Raw genomic sequence first — 24441 nt, forward strand, 5'->3', positions numbered from 1 at the left:
TCCTCTTCTAGTGGCCGGTTTGTTTGTAGAAGAGACAAGCATTTGATGCCTTGTCCTTCCTTTGCCTTTTAGGCTTACTGGTTTTCTTCTAAGGTTTCTTCTTTGCCTTTCTCATTTTCTTGCCCGATTGGCCTCCTTCAACAAGCATGGTAATGGGCTAATCCTTTTTTATCAGTTCCTTGGCCCTCTACAACATATTGCTGAGTTCTTGGATGCTAACATTTGTCTTGTTCATATTGTAATTTATGATGAACTGATTGAAGGAAGGATTCAAAGAGTTCAGGATGGCATCAACTTTGGTGACATGATCTAACCCAGATCCAAGAGCCTCTAGTTCATTGATGTACCCCATCATCTTAAGAGAATGGTCATGAACTAGCTAGTTTTTGGACATTTGTGCGATCAAAAACTGTTTTATGACCTTCTGATTTGTAGAACGATTATGCTCCTCATACATTGTCCTTAAACTATCCAAGATATCTTTGGACAGTTTGATCTAATCAAACTGTCGCTGTATCTGATTGTCTAAGGAGGTTATGATATAGCACCGAGCTAGAGAGTTTTTCTCTTCCCATTCCAATTTCTCGGACGCCAGAACCAACATAAGGTTACGATACTAGTCAGCGTAATTTGAGCCCTTAAGCTTATTATCATCCAACAGTTTGGCGAATTCTCCATTTTCAATTTTTGATAAAAGGCAAAGAAAATATTAGTCCACAACCTGATTTATTTCAAGTTATCTACATAGATATGGCTTTTAATCTATGTTTTATTTCCATTTATTCATCTTTTAGATTTTCCTCCTATCTCATTGACAGATCTCCCTCGGCTGCAAGGTACAATGTTGCACTCTCTTCTCACATGGATCCCGGGAATTAAAACCTTTTGCAAACATTTTGAAACCATAAGATATATAAGTATGTTCTTATATAAATATATTTTGCAAAACCAAATTTCAAACACATTTGAAATCCACTGCCGGTAGTTTAGTTTTCCATCAGAGAGTACATTTTCTTGATCATTCACTTTGTCAGACAAAGGGGTTGATCTTGTCACTATGATCACCCACTCAGATGAGTTCTCAGACTGTCCCAACATACACAGGTTTTGACCCCCTCTAAGGATCTCACTGATTGGCACATCAAAGACGGCCCAATCTGACACCTATTGTAGTATGATAATCGAGTCTAGGGGTCATGTGTAACATTTTAGCTTTTCCCATCTATTTCCAAGGTCCAGGGCGATACTATAATTTTGGTCTGGTTCAGGGTTTCATGATTAGCCATTGCCTATTTGTAGGCTACCCCAATGGCTCTATAGGATATTTATTCTAACCCAAAAGAGCAAAAGGTGTTTTGTAGTCAAAATGCCCATTTCTTGGAAGAAGATTACATCTTTAATAATCATCATCAGGAAGTTGTTCTTGATGAGGAGTTCCCAGGGGTAGGAGAGATGTCCCACAAGCTCCAGATAGTAAGCAACCAAGAAGGGCTACTTTGGTATCCAGGCCTCTAGTTCATTGCAACTATGACTAAGAAAGTTATTTGGTGGAAGCCATGACCAGTGAGGATGATCCTGTGACTTATATGAAAGTTATGTTGGACATAGATTCCTTGAAGTGAGTAGACGCAATGAAAGCCGATGTGGACTTGGTGGAGACCAACAAGGTCTGGACTGTTGTAGACACCCCCTTTGGGGTGAAAGCAATTGGTTGCAAGTGGATTTATAAGAGGAAGTAGGGTCCAGATGGTAATGTTGAGACTTATAAAGCTCTACCTGTGGCGAAAGGGCACACTCAGAAAGTGGGAATCGATTATGAGGAAACCTTTTTGCCAATAACCATGCTTACATGTATTAGGATCCTACAAACTGTCGCAGCATACCATAATTACAAGATTTGGCAAATGGATGTTAAACCGTGTTCCTAAATGGAGATCTTACTGAAGATATCTTTATGCAACAACCATATGGTTTCATAGCTATAGGTCAGAAACACATGGTGTGTAAACTCAATCGATCCATTTATGGACTTAAGCAAGCTTATAGGTGATGAGGCATCTAGTTTGACTCTATTATCAAACATTTAGACTTTGAGCAGAATCCGAATGAGCCCTGTGTTTACAGGAAGACAGTGGGAGATAAGGTTACATTCCTGGTTCTATATGTAGATGACATTCTACTCATTTGGAATGACATAGGAATGTCAACTAAAGTGAAGGTATGGCTTTCACAGCAATTATCCATGAAAGATCTTGGAGAGGCCTCTGACATCTTGGGACTTTGACTCTATAGAGATAGATCGAAGAGGATAATGGGACTTTGACTCTATGGAGATAGATCGAAGAGTATAATAGGATTATCCTAGTCTACTTACATTGTCAAGATTGTGAAAATTTATAGTTTGGAGAATTCCAAGAAATGAAATGTTTCTTTTAGGCACAGAGTCATTTTGTCCAAGGGCATGTCTCCCAAGACTCATGAGGAGATTGAAGGCATGAGAGAGACTCCCTATGCTTCAGCCGTAGGGAGCATCATGTATGCTATGTTGTGCACTTGGCTTGACATTGCTCAGGTAGTGAGTGTGATAAGTAGGTTTCAATCTAACCCAGGTTAGGAGCACTATATAGTTGTGAAACACATACTAAAATACCTTTGAAGGACAAAAGAGTTTTGTCTGGTATTTGATGGTACTTCACTATAGATTCGGGGGTATATTGATGCCGATTTTTAGTCAGATCGAGATGATAGAAAGTCTACATTTGGTTACATCTTTACGATGGAGTCCTGTGTAGTTAACTGGAAGAGTAGCAAACAGTTGTCCACTACAGATTCTACAACCAAAGCCGAATACATTGCGCAAGTGACTAAGCCACTAACATAGAAAGTGTTTGAGACACATGTGGAAAGGATGAGACTCCGACTTATACCCAATTGGACCTAAGTGCAAGTGGGAGCTGTTAGATAGTGTATGCCCATAGCTCCAATCAGCTTGATGTACATTATGACATTTATTGTAAATGAATAAAGTATATATTTGATTCATGTTATAGTGGTGTGTTTCTGTCTAATACTCTTGAATTGGACACTTATAAGACTTTTGTTAGTTTAGAATCTTCACCCTTGTTGGGTAGATCTAGGCTGATTTGTCCTAAAAACGCTAACACTGGTGTGCTACCATGTGGGTTGGGGTGGCTTTTCTCAGTTGCCAGTGTGAGACCTGAAGCACATGTAGTGTGGGTTTGCTTGAAACTAGACCATTTTCAATTATGCCCTAGACCTTGGAGATAGATGGGAAAAACTGAAATGTTACACTTGACACAAAACTCGATTATGGTACTGTACTAGGTGTCGGATTGGGCTACCTTTGATATGCCAATTAGTGAGATCCTTAGAGGGGGTCAAAACTTGGGTATGTTGGGGCAGTCTAGGAATTCATCTGAGTGGGTGATCATAGTGACAAAATCAGCCCCTTTGTTAGATAGAGTGAATGATCGGGGAATGCACTCTCTTTGATGGAAACCCTACTACTAGCAATTGATTTTAAATTGTTGAGATTTTTTTTTGCAAAATATATTTATGTGCGTAAAGAGTGGAACACTGTACCTTGCAGCCGAGGGAGAGTTCCTTTATTGTCAGGAAGTGTTTGATCATTATGGGCTGAGAGGTCAAATGTAAGACCATCTAGGGATAATTAACTGTTGGTCTAATCTCACATAAGTCCATAGTCCCTGGGCCTTTATTAGGTGGCTGGACCGATGGACCATTTAGTGTTAATGTTGGGTCTACTTAGAGTTCATTTTGATGGACTCGGGGAGTTCATCGTCTTTAGCAATGAATTCAGCCAGGCTTTGTAACATAGGTTGGGCTGGACCCATATGACTTTTGTGGAGATCAATGCTAGGGTCCCACGCTATATAAAGAGAACCAAACTAGCCAGCATTTAAAGGGAAAGTGAGCTATGTGACTAGATGGGCCTAAAGCCCATTTCGAACTAGGCTTAAATGAGTTAATTAAATGGGGCAAATTCTGGTTTATAATCTAACTAGGATTAGTTAAACGATTAAATAAGTTTTATCCATTTAAGAGTCCAGATCCAAATAAAGATTTGGATCAATGAATTCTTTCCTAATTGGGTTAGGAAGCTGATCTAAAAAAGGTTATAAATAGGAGGGCGAATTCTTCTTAAAGAAGTAATTCTTTGTACAACATTTTTCTCCCATTGCTCTTGCCACCCTACCTAGTTCAACCTCCACCTCTTGGAGTGATCAAGAATAGTTCTTGATATTGCTTCTTGGTAGAAGAAATAATCTAAAGTCATGCTCACATACTCCCTACTCGATTCTTGGTGGAGAATCTGGGTTCAACCGCTAATGTTGTTTCCGCAGATGCCTTCGTGAATTTCTTGGAGTACATACTCACCTTCTTGGGCTGCCCGACGTCAGAGTCTCTTGGATTCATTTCTGTCATTGGGCAGTTATTCAGTTAGAAGAAAGTTGATAATGGGGTCCATCCACGACAGCTTGACTTCCACTAGTAAGACTTGTGCTTCTTCTACGGATGGCCGAGGTAGCTTGTCAAGGCAGATAGTGCTGTTGAGGGTCGTGTCCGAGGTACTTGCCAACTTAGAGAGAGCGTCAGCTCTTGTGTTTTTGGCTCGTGGGACTTGTTACATAGAGAAGCATCGGAAGTGGCAAGCTAGCTCCTGAACTTTGGCGAGGTATTTAGCCATTCTTTGTTCTCTAGCCTCGTACTCATCGTTGACTTGATTCACCACGAGTTGTGAGTTGCTGAAGACTTCAATATGCTGAGAGCTGAGATCCTTGGTGAGCTGCAGTCTGGCGAGGAGGGCTTTTTACTTAGCCGTGTTATTGGATGCCGGGAAATTGAACCTCAACGCATACTCCACTACAACGTTATATGGGGTAAGGCGGATGTGGCCTATTCCACTTCCCTTAGCATTGGACGATCCGTCAATGAAGAGTTTCCATTTGGACTGAGCTTCCTCTTCTGGCTAACTCCCTTCTTCATTTTCAGGTGCTCGGTGGAGGGTTTGGATGAAGGTGCATTCTGTTACAAAATCTGCCAAGGCTTGTGCTTTGATTGTGGGCCTTGCCCTGTACTTGAGGTTGAATTCAAAGAGCTCGATGACCCACTTAGTCAAGCGTCTTGAGGTCTCAGGCTTGGTGAGGACAAATTCAAGGAGCTGGTTCATTAGAACCACATTTCTTTCTTGCCAATGGTCAATGTTACACCTTGTTTGTGTGCTTCAGCCACCTTGACCATTGATGGCAAGGAAAATAGCAAAAGACATTGGAAATTACTGTGTGTAATGCTCCATCCTGGCAACAGGCGAGCTCGTGTTGAGTTTTTGTATTTCAGCCCCCCATGGCCATTGAGAAGGGCGGGGTATAGCGAGAAAGCGTATGGGATTGCAATATGTATTGCCTTTTTCCTGGAAATGGCTGAGTTTGTGTGGTGCTTTTGGATTTTAGTCCCCCTAACTGTTGGTAGGAAGGAAGGGAGTGGCTAGGGGTGATCCCGTTACTGCTTTTGTGGGCACAACCCCCCTATATCTTGATAGAATGTCTTCTATCGAGAAACACTCAGGTTAGGTTTTGGTGGGTGTGTGACCTTCATCTTAATGTGGTCAAGGCCGATCTCTCAAAATCTACTGAGAGGCTGGAAGCCCTCATGGAGGAGTGTGGTTGTCAGCGTAAGTTAATGTTACGTGCGTAGAGAAAGAAGAAAATTGAGTGTTGTTCTGATTCCCGAAACATTGCTAAGTGCGATAAAGTGATCAGCAAACAATCTTAGCACATGCATTGGAAAGGCTAACTGGACATTTCCCCCGAAACTACATAAATGTTGTTGTGCCTAAAGAAAATGATTCTCTGGGTGTGCGATATGGTTAGGGCTCGAGACTAAGTCCTTCGTTAACTTTTGCGAAAAAGTTTTGTCAACAAATGAGAAAAAAACACCGGAACAAATGTTATTCTTAGCAAGTCATCATCCCCTATCGTCACTCGTTTGTAATTTTTGATCTTGTAAGAAAAAAAATTATCGCATATTAGTTTAAAGGGAAGAGTCTTAAACAAAGTAATGTGGCTTGGAAGTTGTGTGGTCTATGAATTTTTTGTCACGAATTGTATTAGCACATATGTCGAATGGTGATCAAATCATTTAAAGTTGCTCATTATGTGCCGACGCGTATTTGAGACACTAGAAAGTGCACTAGCTGCACAAGTAATAGAGTGATGAATAGAATATCGTTTCCCATGAGGATTTATGTAGCAACTACTAGTAGTATATCATCCTACTCTTATCTGATTAGCCGAATTGTAAATCTAATTCAAAATAGAAATTCTATCTAACAAGTTATCTCTAAGGAATTGGATCAAACACCTTGCATGCAAATTGAGAAGACAAGCTAATTAAGCACAGAAATGATTCAACAATTAGTTCTCTAGGTCATTCGAGTAGATTAGGATTCATCCTTGGTTTGGTGAAACCCCAAGGCAATGAACAGCCTCTCTCAAGCGCATGTTCACTCTATGCATGAGTGATGATTCTTATATCTCTACCAAGAATGTAATCCCCATGCATGCATTAACATCTAACAATTCTAGGGCATCATTTCAGCTGAATGAACACCAACCGAATTGTGCAAATTATCTCTAACCTTGCACTTAATTTGGTTCTTGATTATCAAATCTGAAACCCTAGAGTCTTTCTTAAGCACTTTAGAACATCCAAGAATTAAGAACAGTTTGGCCAAACAAAATTAAGATTGCCTAAATTTTTTCTCAAGCAATTCAGACATTACAAAATCAAGATATGAAATTACAAAACAACAATTCGATTAACTGTTCTACAATCAAATTTTTAATCAAGAAACATCAAGATTGCATCTAATCCATTTGAATGAACCAAGAAAACTAACTACATTCCTATGAACCCCCATATCCTCACCATTTACCGGATTATTTTTAGGAGGAAAATGCGTTGAGTGGTCAGGAAACTTGTGTAAGTATTCTGCTCCATTCCTATGAACCACCATTCTTATCACATACATAAGAGCCAAGGCAGGGGAGAATATGATATTCTTCAAGTTCCAACTTTCACTCCCATTCAATATGTAGATTAGCTCATTGATTGCCAAAATTAACCATCAGTTTGAGTTAGGTCTCAAATTTGTCACTGCACCTCATTGAGTGTTCAACTGCATTTTGTCCCTTTGAACCTCAGCCGTCATTGAATTTTTTTCTTTTCTTTCCCCTATTTTTTTGTGTGAGTGCATTTTATGCTCCATCTAACACGAGGTATTTTCTTCTTTCTTCTTTTTCTTTTTTCTTTCGGTGTGTGTGCATTTTATGCTCCATCTCACATTTTTTTTTCTCTTTTGTTTTGGTGTGATGCATTTTATGCTCCATCTCACACTGTCACAGGCTTGAGGTAGATAACAATACTCATATTCCAAGTTGCTAGTTTTACTATTCAGCTCGGAATAGCGGAGTTGGTTGGACTTTGTCCTTTTTCTTTTTTTTCTTTTGCCTTTTTCAATTATTGAACCTCATGTATTAGCAATTCAGATATGGACTAGCATTAATAATTCAATCAAGTGCTTCATACACATGAAGGTAGTTAGGGTTGGTCATGATGAAAGTCATATTCAACTCCCTTAACTTCATGCATTTTGCTAAGTTGGATCATTCACAAGAATAAAAGCTAACACATACAATGGTATCCCTTAACTCATTGTATTCCCTCTTTGAATTCACATCACCTAATAAACAACAATGATCTTGAGGGGATTTTTAGTCTATTTGGTTATGTCATTGCAAGCATGTGTGTGTTGGGATGATTGAGGTGCATGGCTACAACCTCACTCCCCCACACTTAAGATGAACATTGTCCTCAATGTTCCTAGTGTTAGAGAGAAACAATAAATTCAGCAATGAGGTTAAGTGCCCGAAAAGCAGTATCAGTTAAGGGGGGGGGGGTTAGAGGACTTCCCTGAAGATTATTCTGAATTTTGCAATAGCTCTTTTGATGTGAAGCCTCTAACTGCTAAGAATCACACAAAATTTGAAAGAGAGATCAATAACCTTATTTTTTTAAAATCATAGGAAACAACTAACTAAACTCAACTACTAAATATAAGAAAAGCAGAAAGCAAGTAAGACAACTTATGACTAAGCATCAGAATTGGGATGTCTCCCAACAGCCTCTTGTTCTCTTGGGTTCACCACGGTGTTTCTTGGTTGGGTGCCCTATACTCTTGCTGAAATCATCTGCGCCAACTGCCTGACTTGGTTCTCCAAGTTCTTTGTTGATGCTTTGTTATTCTGAAATCTGGTTTCAACACGATCTATGAAGTTGGTTATTAGCTCCTCTAGGTTAGATTTCTGTTCTGACTGATGGAAGTTTTGGTGGAAGGGCTTCGGTACATGCTGATTTGGTCATGGCTAATTCAGGTGGCCTCTCCATCTGAGGTTGAAGGAATGATGGCTCTGACTGTATTATTGCCTTGCAAAGTTGCCAACAAAGTCAACCTGTTCCGTAGACTGTATAAACTGATTGCTCGCTTGGCATTCAGTGCTGATATGGCCTCCTCCACACTTATCACAAGTCATGTACTGCACATGTATGGCTGCCATCTGCATCTCATCTATTTTCTTGCCGAGTGCACCTATTTGCGCAAACAGAGTTGTATATGTGTCCACATTATGAAGAACATGCTGCTTCCTAACTTTGTCTCTTTTTGAATGCCATTGGTAATTATTGGCTGCTATATCCTCTATAAGTGCAAGGGCCACTTCAGGGGTCTTATTGTTGATGGAGCCCCTGGATGCCCCATCTAGGAGGGTCTTGTTGGCTTCGGTTACACCATTGTAGAATGTTTGCACTTGCAGCTGAAGGGATGAAAGATCTATCGTATGGACACCCAAATCTTGCGGAAAAAAGGGGCAAATTTCAAAAATTTTTCTCTCCCTTCAACTGGGAATCGCATTCCCTATTTAGAAAATCATATTTTCAAGGATCATTCTTGAACCATAAACTGAACCGGATCTGAACCAAAAGGAGTAGGAGAGGATTATACCTGATACGGAGAAATAGTATCCCCCAACGAAGGTGTTCACACCCAAGGAAGGATCCAAAGACTGCTCCCACTGAAAATGGCGCAGTGCAGGATGGAGCAGAATCAACAGTATTCTTCTCCAAGAATTCTGTCATTCGCAACAAACAGTAGGATGGCATGTGCACACAGCTTCCTATCAATTCTTTCTCAAAGAACTAATGTCAAGATCAAATCTCGGCTTCTTCCACAACTGGAGATCGAATTGGATGTCTGGCGGCTGCAGGAAGGAGGCGGCAAGAAAGATCTTTGTAGGGATTGCAGAAATCTTTCTTCTATGCTTACAGCTCTGAAGAGGGCCTAATTATTTGATTCTTCTAAAGGCTGCCTTCCCCTCATTCTTTTGTAACCCAAAGGATAAGCTCCTAATCCACTTAGGAGCTGCTTATCCAAATCATATTTGGATCAGACCTCTCTTTAGGTGATTAGAATAAACCCTTATCTTATTTGTAGATTAGATCAGCCTTCTCCTAATCTCATTAGGAGGTTTCTAGATCTGAATCATATTTAGATCTGGACTCTTTGAGTGGATAGGGTTAAAACCCTATCCTATCTGTTGATCCATCTCAGAATTCGCCCATATTTAACTTATTAAGTAAGTCCAGTTCGAAATGGGCTTTAGGCCCATTAAGCTTATGTGCTCACTTAACCTTCCTAACTGCTGCCCAGTTGAGCTTCCTAGAATTTGTTGCCCCTAGCTTCCCTTGAAATTTCTAGAAGTTGCCGCCCCTAGCTTCTCTTGGGTTGCAATTTGGGCTGTTCTTGAGCTGCAAATGGGCCTCCTCCTTGCTGGGCCGAATATGCTCCCTTGGAAGGTTGTGGCTAGGCTCTCTCTTTGGGCATCTCCCAAAGAGCACAGCATGGGTTGCATGGGCCGAATAGCCCTGCTTTGTCCTCTTAGCAGGGTTTTTGTTCCGGTTGGGCTGAATTAATTACCTTCAATTTAGCACCTTTTTCCTTGTTTTATGCTTCCTTTCTCTTGTATTGGTTTCCTTTCAAGATTTCCATAAATTAAGCGGAATTGGGTTAAAATTCACACAAAACTAGCATAAAAACCATGCATAAAGCATCACAAAATATGTTTAATTTGTGCACTCATCAAATACCCCCACACTTAAAGCTTTTGCTTGTCCTCAAGCAAAGACATCATCCATAAACTGATCATCCCTCTTATTATCACCATTTACCGGATGAATTTTTAGGAGGAAAATGCATTGAGTGGTCGGGAAACTTGTGTAAGTGTTCTGCTCCATTCATATGAACTACCATTCTTATCACATACATAAGGGCCAAGGCAGGGGAGAATATGAGATTTTTTAAGTTCCAACTTTCACTCCCATTCAATATGTAGATTAGCTCCTTGATCGCCAAAATTAACCATCAATTTGAGCTAGGTCTCAAATCTATCACTGCAACAAATCATATTTGGATCAGACCTCTCTTTAGGTGATAAGGATAAACCTTTATCTTATCTGTAGATTAGATCAGCCTTCTCCTAATCTCATTAGGAGATTTCTAGATCTGAATCATATTTAGATCTAGACTCTTTGAGTGGATAGGGTTAAGACCCTATCCTATCTGCTGATCCATCTCAGAATTCGCCCATATTTAACTTATTAAATAAGTCCAGTTTGAAATGGGCTTTAGGCCCATTAAGCTTATGTGCTCACTTAACCTTCCTAACTGCTGCCCAGTTGGGCTTCCTTGAATGGCGTGGGACCCAAGCATTGATCTACACATCTGCCACATGGGTTCGGCCCAGCCTTTGTTACAAGGCCTAGCCGAATACACTGTTAAGGATAGTGCACCCCCTGAAACCCATCAAATGGGCTCTATGAGCCTAACACTTACCCTAAGTGGTCCATGGGCCAAGCCACTTTGTAACACCCAGGGGCTGTGGGAAGATGCAAGATTAGCCCATCAGGTATTATCCTCAATGGTCTTACACTTAACCTCTCAACTCATAATGATCCTACAGTACCCGACAAGAGAGGACCTCTCCCTCGGTTGCAAGGAATAGTGTTGCACTCTTTGCTTATATGGATCCCGGGAAATAAAACCTTCTTGCAAACATTTTAAAAACCATAATATATATACTTTTATATTTCATATAAAATATACTTTGCAAAACAAATCTCAATGAATGAAATCGGTTGCCGGTAGTCTAGGTTTCCATCAGTGAGAGTGCATCCCCGATCATTACCTTTATCCGACAAAGGGGCTGATCCTGTCACTATGATCACCCACTCAGATGAATTCTCAGATTATCCCAACATACCTAGGTTTCGACCCCCGATAAGGATCTCATTGATTGGTACATCAAAGACAGCCCAATTCGGCACCAAGTGCAGTATCATAATCGAGTTAGGGGTTGGGTGTAAGTTTCCAATTTTGTCCATTAATCTCCAAGGTCTAGGGCAATACTGGAAATCTGGTCAAGTTCAAAGATTCAATTAATCCTACACTGTATGTGCCTAGGGTCTCACCTTGGCAGCTGAGACAGGCCACCCCAACCGACTTGGTGGCACCATAGTGATAGCCTTATCAGGATAGGTCTCCCAGACCGACCCATTGGCTGTGAACATTCTAAACTAACATGAGTCTCATTAAGTGTCCAGTTTAAGGGTGTTAAACAGAAACATACCAAGGGAACATGAATCAAATATGCACTTTTATTCATTTAAATAAACTCATAAAGTACATCATTCTAATTGAAGCTAAGGGCATACAAAACTTTCTAACAACAGCCATATAGGAAGTCCATGATGAGGGACTTTCCTTAACAACTCCTTATAACGCTCCTATGACTCATATAGAGATTCTCCGTCTTGTTATAAGAAAGTGGTGATGTCATTTCTCATCTTTGCTATATTAGATGGAGGAAAGTATTTTGAGAGGAATCGGCTAGCCATCTCATCTGACGTGGCTATAGATTTGGCCAATAATGAATTCAACCAAAGCGTTGGCCTTGTCTTTCAATTAAAATGGGAATAACCTCAGCCTAACAACATCATCACTCACTCCATTGTGCTTTAAAGTGTCATGAATCTCCAAGAAGTTGGCTCTGTGAGAGTTTGGATTTTCATGAGCCATACCACAGAACTGAACTGTGTTTTGCAACATCTGAATTATGGCTGGTTTGATCTCGAAGTTATTAGCAGTTGTGGCTGGTCATACAATGCTTGAAGCAGCCACGGTTAGGGTTTGTTTGGCATAGTCCATCATAGTCCTTGGTTCGGTCATCTCTTCAATTTCAGCTCTAACTTGTCTAACAGCTCTGAGGCAGATACAGAGGGTTCTTTCACTCTTTGGATCGTAAGGGGCTTCCTCTGGTTCAGGTCTGCTTGTCTTAAATTGTAGAAGTGAAAGCAATAAAAAAAAAGTCTAATGTATACCAATTAGAAATGTAAATAATCAAACAATCAACAATCCTAATAAAGAAGTACTATTAACCACTACTGTAGCAACAATTTAGAGGGCAAAGATTGAATGCTATCTAAAAAGAAAAGCCTCAAGAAAAAGAATAATTAGCTGGATAAAAACTATAGTAGACAGATCTGAAATCTGATGTACAAGATTGTAATCAGAGATGTAACCTATCAAATCAAGAAGACTGCATACTACCAAAATTATAACAGTAATCTAAGATAGATGCAATCAGCAAGAAGCACAATCAACAATCTACAAAACACGGGAGCTGAATGCTAGCTAAAAAGAAAAACAACCTATAGAATTCTGATTTCAGAACTGAAGGTCAATGTACATAGATCTGAACTATAAAATTTTTATAAACTGTTCAGAACTGAAAATCTGCTACACTACCAAGACTAGAATAGCAACTGAAGACTAAGCAAGTTAGCAAAAAGAAATAAAACTACTTCTATCAAAGCAGCCAAGTAGCCTATAGAACAACAACCAAGACTACCAAGATAGGCAACCTAAAGAATTCTATCAAATTAGCAATCTATCAACTCAGGTCTGAAATCTATAACAGAAACCTATTGAGTTTTACCTACAAAACACAGGTCTGAATTCTATCAAATCATCAAAGTAACCTACAATATCAAGAAAATACATTCTACCGTAAACAAGAATCAGCTAATTTTTTTTTATGTGTGCACAGATCTGATTTCTGATTTCAGCAATGACATTTAATGTATACAGATCTGAACTACACCATTTTTTTATAACATATACATAACTAAAATTCAGCTACACTACCAAGACTAAAACAACAACAAAAAACTAAGCAAATCAGTAATAGGGAAAAAAACTACTAATATCAGTAATGAATGTTACTATATACCAATCTGAATCCTACTACAAATCAGAAATCTATCAAATCAGAAATGAAAACTATAATAGCAAGCTATAGAATTCTTCCTACAAAATGCAGATCTAAAATCTACCAATTGAGCAAAGTACCTATAGAATCAAGAAGCCACACACTATGGAAACAAGAACAACAACCTAAACTAAAAGCATTCAGCAAGAAGAAAGAAATCACTAATTTAGTAATGTAGGATAGTGTGTGCAGATCTGAACTGTAACGTATAGACTAAAGAGCAGCTACACTACTGAACTAGAACAACAACCTATGTTAGATACAATCGGCTATAAAAAAGAAAATTACCTAAATCAGCAAAATAGGTTAATGCATACTAATCTGAAGCACAATCAACAATCTACAAAACACAGGAGCTGAATGCTAGTTAAAAAGAAAAAACAACCTATAGAATTCTGATTTCAGAACTGAAGGTCAATGTACACAGATCTGAACTATAAGTTTTTTATAAACTATTCAGAACTGAAAATCAGCTACACTACCAAGACTAGAACAACAACTAAAGACTAAGCAAGTTGGCAATAAGAAATAAAACTACTTTTATCAAAGCAGCCAAGTAACCTATAGAACAACAACCGGGACTAACAAGATAAGCAACCTAAAGAATTCTATCAAATCAGCAATCTATCAACTCAGGTTTAAAATCTATAACAACAACCTATTGAGTTCTACCTACAAAACACAGGTCTGAATTCTATCAAATCAGCAAAGTAACCTATAGTATCAAAAACCTACATTCTGATTGACCATTTATCACATTTTAGATTTCAAAATGATTATTTTACCTTTTGCTTAAAAATATTCCAAATAAACCATCATTGTCGCTTGATATGCTCTATATTCAAGTTATCCGTCACCATGCATCATTCGACACCACCAAATCTCATTGAAACCTCCCATTTGTTGATTTGTTAAACTTAGACTTTAAAGTAACAATTCACCCCTCATCAATAAAGATTCCAAATTGAGGGCTCTCACTGGCTGCTACTCTCCTATTTTAAGATTTGCATGTCGTACACCCTCTAATACACGTAGACCACACCATCACCTTCTTAAACATGCAAACAAAGCCTCCTCCATTTTTAAACCCAAAATGACCATTTTATCCTTCTATTAGGAAAAATCCTAATTCAACTGCCTACATTGATCAACATACTCCAAATCATGATTTTTCACTCTGACACACCCTTTGAGGCCATCAAACCCCATCATTGCCCATTTTCGGACACCTTAGAACCCCCATGAAAAATCTTGCTATAAAATTCCCCATTTTACCCCTCCATCTACGAAGATTCCAATTTGTGCAGTCTTGTTGTTCAGACATCTTGAGTTTTAATATGAACCCTTGAATCATACACATCATACCCCCTTAGATTTGCCCTCTAATTGCAAAAAACACCTTCTATTTTTTCATTTAAGTCCCTACACATTTCTAGAAATCACCCAGAACCCCCCATCTACCTTGAATGCAATCTTAGCCATAGATCTAAATACCCTTTTCTTCCCCACCCATAGATCATCCTTATCATCACTTTAGTACCCCAAAACCCTAAATTGTAAAACCCTAGCCACCCCCTCTTGTTTTGCCTCCTAAGTTTGAATTTTGAAATTTAAATTTCAAGTCCCCCTCTTCTAGACATTGAATGAGGGGGAGACAAGAATGAGTGATTTAAGGAGCCTTGCCTTGGAAGCCCTCATCCCTTGGATTAGAACAAAAAGATCATATCCCTTCATCCTTTTAAACCACCATGCCCAAACCCTAAGAATCCATAGCCCCTCTCATTCAAGACCTAACTAAACCCTAACCAAACCCTTTCAATTCGAACCAAACCTAACCAATCTAGTCCTAATCAAAAGCCCAACCCCAATTCGGTTTAAAGGAAAATGCAAGAAAAATAAAAGGAAAAGAGAAAAAACCTAGACTGAAATACCAAAACAAAAACAACTCCAAGAACTCTCTCTCTCACACTCTCTTTTCTCCAAGACTCATTCTTTCCTTTCCATTTCTAGACCAAACCCTAACCTCCATCCTCCTCCTTCCTTTTCTCATTCCTAACCTCCAAAAACCTCCATGAATGAACTAGTTCTCCTTCCTTACTAGCTTTTCACCACCAAACCCCTCTCAAGCTCTCTCCCTTTCATAATGTCTCTCATTTCCTAGCCTCCCATCTCTATTTGCCTTAACCTCCACCAACACCACCACCAAATACCATCATCTCCCTTTTCCATTTCCCTCACTCACAAAAAAAAAAGCAAAAGAAAACAAGAACAAGGATTCCGGACAAAAAGGAAGAAGAAGAAAGAAGAAAGAGGAATGAGCATCCCTCTCCATCATTTTGGCTAGCCAAGTGAGAAGCAAAGAAAGAAGGAGGTTCCCATCATTGCATTTGTGTAAATTCGAAGCCATTTTCAGCACCATTTTCTACAATCGATTTCATCACCAAGTATTTGTCAAAAGGCCACAAAGAAGTGAGCTCCACACCTCATCCTTTTTATTTTATTTTATTTTATTTTTATTTTTAATAATATCATTTTTTTGGAACTTTATTGGTATATTAGTTAAACTACAATTTCAGCATGTGGCTCTTTCCTTTTGGATGACATTATGTAATTATTTTGAGTAGTTTTTAGGTTGATTAGATGTAGGAATCATTAGAACATTTTTTTTAATCAATTTGGATAAATATCCCTTGTCTTATAGTGTTCATTTTGGCTAAATTTGAATGTGTTTCAATACTGAAATCTATTTATTTTAATAGCTTTTCAACTTGATTTAGTCTAGGTTAAATGTTTTTTTTTCTGAATTTTTTATGTTGGGAATCACAATTGGAAGGGATTTTCATAGGGAATCAAATCACTCGTGGCTTTCCCTTTCCCATTTTCTTGGTAGGAATGAGGGGAACCTTGGACAAAGGAGGGTGGCATGTAGTTGCCAACTACTTTGCTCCATTAAGAGTTTTCCATACCCAAATTGAGAATGGAAATGTTAACTCATTTAAGAGAGGAATCCTTTCTAACAATCACCCTTTGTCTAGTTTTTTTTTCTTTTTTGTTAAACAATCTTTGTATGCCCTTAGCTTCAATCAGAATGATGTACTTTTGACGTTTATTGTAAATGAATAAAGTGCACATTTGATTCACGTTCTTGTGGTTTTTTTTTATGTGTTATACCCTTAAACTAGACACTTAATGAGACTCGTGTTAGTTTAGAATGTTCACAGCCGGCGTGTTGGTCTGGGAAGACCTATCCTGATAAGCCTGACACTGATGTGCCACCAAGTCGGTTGGGGTGGCCTGTCTCAGCCGCTAGGGTGAGACCCAAGGCACATGTAGTGTAAGATTAATTAAATCTTTGAACCAGACCAAATTTCCAGTATTGCCCTGGACCTTGGAGATTAATGGGCAAAATTGGAAGTTACACCTGACCCCTAGACTCGATTATGATACTGCACTAGGTGTCGGATTGGGCTGTATTTGATATGCCAATTAATGAGATCCCTAGCGGGGGTCAAAACCTGGGTATGTTGGGACAGTCTGAAAATTGGAATCCAAGACCAGTCATTGCCTATTTGTAGGCTACTCGAAAGGCTCTGTGGGTTACCTATTCTATGACCCAAGTGAGCAGAAAGTGTTCTGCAGCCGGAATGCACAATTCTTGGAAACTAATTACATCCTGGACACCCATCATCAGGGAGTAGTTCTTGATGAGGAGAGCTCAGGAGCAGTGGGAGATGGCCCACAAGTTTCAGGTAGTGACCAAGCTAGAAGATCCACTCGGGTATCCAGGCCACCAGTCCATTATGGTTATGACCAGGACAGTTACCTGGTGGAAACCTTGACTAGTGAAGAGGATCCCGTGACTTACGCGGAAGCTATGTTGGACATAGATTCCCAGAAGTGGGTGGTGGCCATGAGAGCTGAGATGGACTCAATGGAGACCAATGGAGTCTGGACTCTAGTAGATCCGCCCTCCGGGGTAAAAGCAATTGGTTGCGAATGGATTTACAAGAGGAAGAAGGACCCCGATGGTAGGGTTGAGACCTATAAAGCTCGTCTGGTGGCAAAAGGGTACACTCAGAAAGAGGGCATCGATTATGAGGAAACCTTTTCGCCTGTGGCCATGCTTAAATCCATTAGGATCTTGCTATCCGTAACGGCATACCATAACTGTGAGATTTGGCAAATGGATGTCAAAACTGCGTTCCTGAATGGAGATCTTACTGAAAATATCTATATGCAGCAGCCGCAATGCTTCATTGCTGCTGATCCAGAACACATGGTATGTAAATTTAACAGATTTATTTATGGACTTAAGCAATTTCTAGAAGTTGGAACATCCGTTTTGACTCTATTGTCAAATCGTTTGAATTCAACCAGAATCCGGATGAACCCTATGTTTACAGGAAATCCAATGAGGATAAGGTTACTTTTTTGGTTCTGTATGTAGATACATTCTACTTATTGGGAATGATGTAGGAATGTTAACTATGGTGAAAGTATGGTTTTCATAGCAATTCTTCATGAAAGATCTTGGAGAAGCCTTCTATATACTGGGTCTTCGACTCTATAGAGATAGATCGAAGCCGATAATAGGATTATCTCAATCTGCTTACATTGACAAAATAGTCAAAAGATACAACATGGAGAATTCAAGAAAGGAAATGTTCCTTTTAGGCACGGAGTCACTCTCTCCAAAAAGATGTCTCCCAAGGCTTCTGAGGAGATTGAGGGCATGAAGGACATTCCCTATGCCTCTATCGTAGGGAGCAACATGTATGCCATGCTATGCACTCGCCCTGACAATGCTCAGGCAGTGAGTGTGGTAAGCAAATTTTAAGCCAACTCATGGCAGGAGCACTGGACTGTTTTGAAAAACATACTCAAGTACTTTCGAAGGATAAAATATTTTGTCTGGTATTTGATGGTAGTTCGCTATAGATCTAGGGATATACTGATGCCAATTTCCAATCAAATCCAGATGATAGAAAGTCTACATCTGGGTATGTTCTCACGATAGGATCATGTATTGTTTTCTGAATGTCAGCAAACAAGGGTCCTAAGTAGCAAATTAACAGTCCACAACCCAAGTCGAACACATTGCCGTAAGTGAAGCTGCCTTATGAATGAAGGTGTTCATTCCTGAATTTGGAATTCAACACATCACCCATTCCACTGTTGTGTAACAATGGGAGGTTGATGTTAAGAGGTAGCATCAGTGGAGAATTTGGCAAACCCATTGACTAAGCCATTGTCACAGAAAGTGTTTGAGAAACACGTGGAAAGCATGGGACTCTGACTTATAGCAGATTGGACCTAAGTGCAAGTGGAAGCTGTTAGACAGTCTTTGTATACCCTTAGCTTCAATCAGAATGATGTACTTTTGACGTTTATTGTAAATGTATAAAGTGCACATTTGTTTAATGTTTTTGTGGTTTGTTTATGTGTTATACCCTTAAATTGGACACTTAATGAGACTTGCGTTAGTTTGGAATGTTCACAGTCGGTGGGTCGGTCTGGGGAGACCTATTCTGATAAGGCTGACACTGATGTGCCACCAAGTTGGTTGGGGTGGCCAGTCTCAGCCACCAGGGTGAGACCCAAGGCACACGCAGTGTAGGATTAATTAAATCTTTGAACCGGACCAGATTTCCAGTATTGCTCTAGACCTTGGAGATTAATGGGCAAAACTGGAAAGTTACACCTGACCCCTAGACTCGATTATGATACTGCACTAGGTGTCGGATTGGGCTGTTTTTGATATACCAATCATTTAGATCCCTAACGGGGGTCAAAACCTGGGTATGTTGGGACAATTTGAAAATTCATCTGAGTGGGTGATCATAATGACAAGATCAGCCCCTTTGTCGGACAAAGGTAATGATTGGGGATGCACTCTCTGATGGAAACCAAGACTGACAACAACGATTTCGATTGTTGAGATTTGTTTTGCAAAATATATTTTATATGAGATATAAAAGTATATATATTACGATTTCTAAAATGTTTTAATTCCCGGAATCCACATAAGTAAAGAGTGGAACACTGTTCCTTGTAGCCGAGGGAGAGGTCCTCTCTTGTTGGGCAGTGTTTGATCATTATGGGCTAAAAGGTTAAGTGTAAGGCCACTGAGTGTAATGCTTGCTGGGCTAATCTTGCATATGCCTACAGTCCTTGGGTTTTTATAAGGTGCCCAGGGACCATTTAATATAAGTGTTGGGCCCAATAGAAGCCCATGTGATGGGTTTCAGGGGGTGCACTGTCCACAATAGTGTATTCGAACAGGCCTTGTAACAAAGGCTGGGCCGAACCCATGTGGCTGATGTGTAGATCAATCTTTGGGTCCCACGCCATACAAAGAAGCCCAACTAGGCAGCAATTTAGAAGTAGTATGAGCACATGGATTTATTGGGCTTAAAGCCCATTTCGAACTGGCCTGTTTTAATTAGTTAAATAGAGGGGGCAGATATGAGATTAAATCTACAGATAGGATAGAGTCCTACCCTATCCACTCAGAGAGACCAGATCTGAATTCAGATCTAGAAACCTCCTGATAAGATCAGGAGAAGGCCGATCTAATCAGTAGATAAGATAAGGGTCTTATCCTTATCACTTGAAGAGAGTTCAAATTCAGATAATGATCTGAATTAGGAAACTCCTGATAGGATCAAGAACTGATCTCTTTAAGCCTATAAAAACAGGAGGGGATGAACCATCCAAGCATCTAGAAATCCAATCTTAGATAACCAAGAGAGAAGACATCTTTGCCATCTTCTGCTCTTGCATTCCCCTCCAGTTGCTACTTATCAGTCTTTGGAGAAAGGCTGATAGGAAGTTGTGCTTACTGCCTCCATTGGATTTTTTTTGAAAAGTTTGGTTCGTGGGACGGACACTGCTGATTCTTCTCCTCCATCCACTATGTCATCTTCAGTGGGAGCAGTTTTTGGTGATCTTCTTTGGGCATGATCACCTCCATTGAGAGGTACTATTTCTCTGTATCAGGTATATTCCTCTCCTACTTTTTCATTTCAAATCTGGTTCGGTTTATGGTTTAAGATTGATCATTGAAAAATATGATTTTTCTAAAATAGGGAATACGATTCTCAATTGAAGGGAGAAAATTTTTTGAAATTCGCCCACCCTATTCCGCATGTTTTGGGCATCCATGTGATGGATATCTGACATCCCTTCGTTTTTTTCTTTTTTTTTTCACTAAATCAGGGGAATGATACTACTTATCAATTATGGGAGAGGGGTGCTTAATACCTTCCCTCTCTCCCCTAAAAAGTATCTAGACTAGCTTTGTTTTTGGGTGTGAGTCATGTCTTGTTTTGGTTCTTGAAATTAAGAGGCCCATCACTCCCATGTTCTTTTCTTTGATGGGTGGCAGCTCCATTCCATTTCAGCCTGAGACACAATATGTGATGAGATGAGGTGAAGTGACATAATGTGTTTGGAATATTGCATTTTGAGTATAGTATCAAGTGTTTTGAAACAACAAGGGGCTCACCTATTTAAAGGAGGAGTTCTTCATCCAAGAATGGGCATGCCACTCACATGTGGTTAAAGCTTAATCCACTTGTCACAGCTCTTGGTTGACATGTTATGTCCACATAGTGTCTAGCATGCCTCTACATGGATGTCCATGTGTTGCTTCCTCGGTTAATCAAAAACACATGTCATGAACCAATATTAGGTCCACACAACCTAGTCAAGTGGTATTAGGTGAGCTCAGCTAAGTTATTTACTCTTAAGTCTATTCGGGTAAGTCAGCCCAATCAACTACTCTTAGGTCAATTTGGCCTGATCAACCTAGTTATCTAGTCTTAGGTTGGTTCAACCTTCAACCAAACCTTCTATGGTGGTGTGAAGTCAATTGACCACTTTTTCTCCTCAACTTATTGTCATGTGGTGACTCTTGTCTAATGGTTGGTTTTGGTTGTATCAATATATTATAAACATATAAAATGTATAAATATATTATATAATATATCTAAATATAACAACATATAATATATTTAATATCCATATATTAAACACTTTTATTTTATAATAAAATAATAAAATAATAAAATAAAATGTTTTAACTTTTAACTTTTTCTTTCTAACCATTTGACATACTAGTATGAAAGCACATGCACGTAAAAAAAAAGAAGAAAACTTGGGGAGGGGTTAACACTTCTATTCAACTATGCCTTTAGCTTTTAGAATCTTGGTCCTAATCATTCCTATTGCTAAGTTGTAGGGTGATAAAATGGTTGGATTCTATCTAAAAGTGAATGGAACCAACCTCAAACTCACCTTGAACTAACTCTACCCATTTTTGGAACCAAACCCTATCTATGTTGGTTCTAGGGTCTAGGGGTTTACCTTACCCAATCTAACTAGGAAAATTAGCCTTGGTTGGTCTTGGTGGAACCAACATTGGTTAACCTGATGGAACCGGCCTTGGAACTGAACTTGGCATGAAATAAATCCTAAAATATTTTGAAAATGTGATTGTTTTTCATTTTAATATTTTAATGTGTATATAATAAGTAGTGAAAAAGGTAATATTTACAAAATTTAAGTTATAACAATAAGTTTTGAACCATATATTAATATATTATGATAACATGCATATCAAATTACTTAATTGAATCAATAAATACATTTTTGAATTATATTATTATTATTATTTTTGAAAATCAAGTTTTTAAAGTACACATATCACTTTTTTAAAGGGGGCAAAGAAAGAAAAGGTTCTATGGGTATACCTTAAAACTGACCCAGAACTGCCAAGACTAGAATCGAACCCTAGAACCGACCTTCACAAGTAAGGTTCTAGTTCTAAAAACCTAGAATCATCCTTATAGGGTAGGTTTTGCATTGGATCTGACCCAACCTAACCCAACTCACCCCTCTAAATGGTGCCATTGATACAATTTAAACAACTCTGTTTCAATTTTTTGCCAAAATGTGAGAACTGGCAGTTAGATAATCCAACTCCTCCAAACTTGTCATGCCTAAGCTCTTTCTCCATTGATAAAATTCTCAAAATCCAAGAAAACCTCTCCAAGTCCTCACGAATCTAGAACCAATGCTATCTAGAATGCATCGACAATGAAAGGCTGCCTACACTAAAGCTAAGCCACACTATCTCGCACTCTATAGAATCATGCAAGGGGACATTGAAAAAATTCAACTAGGTGCACACCCAACTCATTGTCTTAGGTCTCTTCTGGCACTCACTCATGGTCAACCAAACAATAAAGAAGCTATGCTCCTCCCATCTTTGGTTCCTCATGTCCTCTCTCTCTTCTCTTGCCTAGATGAACTAGATGCTTTCCTTTGCAACACCATAATCAAAGCCTATGGGAGATTCAATGACCCAAATAGTGGGTTGGGATTCTATTATAGACAAATGATCCAAAAATGCATCCCATCCAATAATTATACTTTTACACTTTTGAATAAGATATGTGTTGAGCTTGGTTCAATTTGAGAATGGGAGAGGTTACATGCCTAGATTGTGAAATTTGGTTTAGAAGTGGACTCGTTTGTACAGAATTCGCTTGTTCATATGTACTCTATTTGTGGAGAAAATGTGGTTGCACGTCAGTTGTTTGATGTATCTCTTGAGACAGATGTGGTAAGTTGGAATTCAATGATTGATGGGTATGCGAATAATGACATGGTTAGTTTGGTTCATTCGTTTTTTTGATAAGATATATGAGAGAGATATTGAGTTGGAATTTGATGATTGCAGGTTACATGGCAGTTCAAGATATGAAGGCTGTAGAAGAGCCCTTTTAGAGGTTGCCAGTTAGAGATATTGTTTCTCGGAATTGTATAATTGATGGATATGCTAGAATTGAGCATGTGCCGTATGCTCATGGGCTTTTTGATTGGACACCATATCATAATGTAGTTTCCTAAAATACAATGTTGGCGCTTTATGTGACTGTTAGCACCTTATTTTTGCTCAGTCCCGTCTTTCTGAACCCCCAATTCACCCTCGAACACCAATCAAACCATTCCGACCTTGCCAAAACCAAGAGAATCCAAAGAAACCCAAATCTTAACCCCCAAATCCAAAAAATCCATTGTTGATCTCACTTAATACCCTTAAAGCCCAAAAATACCTCTCATGCCAAATGACCAAAATTCCCCCCATCCCAAATTCCCAATACCCTACGTCCAAATCTTGGAAATACCCCTCATCCCCTAATTTCCCAAAATACCCTTAGATAAATTACCAAAATACCCCCCATGCCAAATACCCAAAACTACCCTCTTTTCAAGTCACTAAAACTACCCCTCATACCAAATAACCGAAGTGCCCTTCATTCCAAATCCCCAAAATACCCTACAAGTAGTTCCAAATTATGAAAAAACCCCATTTTCCAAGTTCTCAAAATACCCCTTCTTCTGAATTCCCAAAATACCCTTTAACTAAATCTCCAAAATCCCCCTTCCTCTAAGTTACCAAAATACCTCTCAAACCAAACTCCCAAAATATTTTCCATTCTAAATTATCAAAGTACCCCCCCAACAAAATTACCCAAATACCCCTCTAAGCTTGCCCTTTCAAACCCTACCTTTTAATCTCTAATTCACCAAGTTACTATTTTTCCCAAATTACCAATTTACCCCTAAGCCTTAAAATACAAAATTACCCTATCCAACCCAATTTTTGAAATAAGCCTATCTTTCCACATCCCATCTTACTAAAACCTCGACCCACTTTGAGTTTTTCTGAAACCCCTCCCTCCTACTATAAATATGAGGCTCCTTTCCTAAGAAAGGGAAGGAGAATGAGGACAGATGAAAGGGGATTGAAAAGGAGGAGGTCTGAGGAGTAAGAGGAGAAGGTCCTAAGGGTTTCAAATGACTGAGGGAGACTTGAAGTAATTCGATAAGCTTTGAAAGGTTGCGGAGAGAGAGGGGGAGAGGGTTTAGGAGAAAGCTTGAGCAAAAAATA

General features: G+C 39.2%; 1 non-coding gene and 1 pseudogene across 1 annotated transcript; both read left to right on the forward strand.

Moving 5' to 3' along the window:
- Window positions 1–11893: 11893 nt before the first annotated feature.
- On the forward strand, window positions 11894–12000 carry LOC148843776 (small nucleolar RNA R71). Its single transcript, XR_016103911.1, has one exon. It is a non-coding gene; the product is annotated as a small nucleolar RNA R71 (small nucleolar RNA).
- Window positions 12001–22224: 10224 nt separating this feature from the next.
- LOC148843777 (uncharacterized) lies at window positions 22225–23570 on the forward strand (annotated as a pseudogene).
- Window positions 23571–24441: the final 871 nt, after the last annotated feature.

Source organism: Nelumbo lutea, chromosome 8 (assembly GCF_056320005.1).
Source record: "Nelumbo lutea isolate HS-2025 chromosome 8, American lotus-T2T, whole genome shotgun sequence".
NCBI lineage: Eukaryota > Viridiplantae > Streptophyta > Magnoliopsida > Proteales > Nelumbonaceae > Nelumbo > Nelumbo lutea.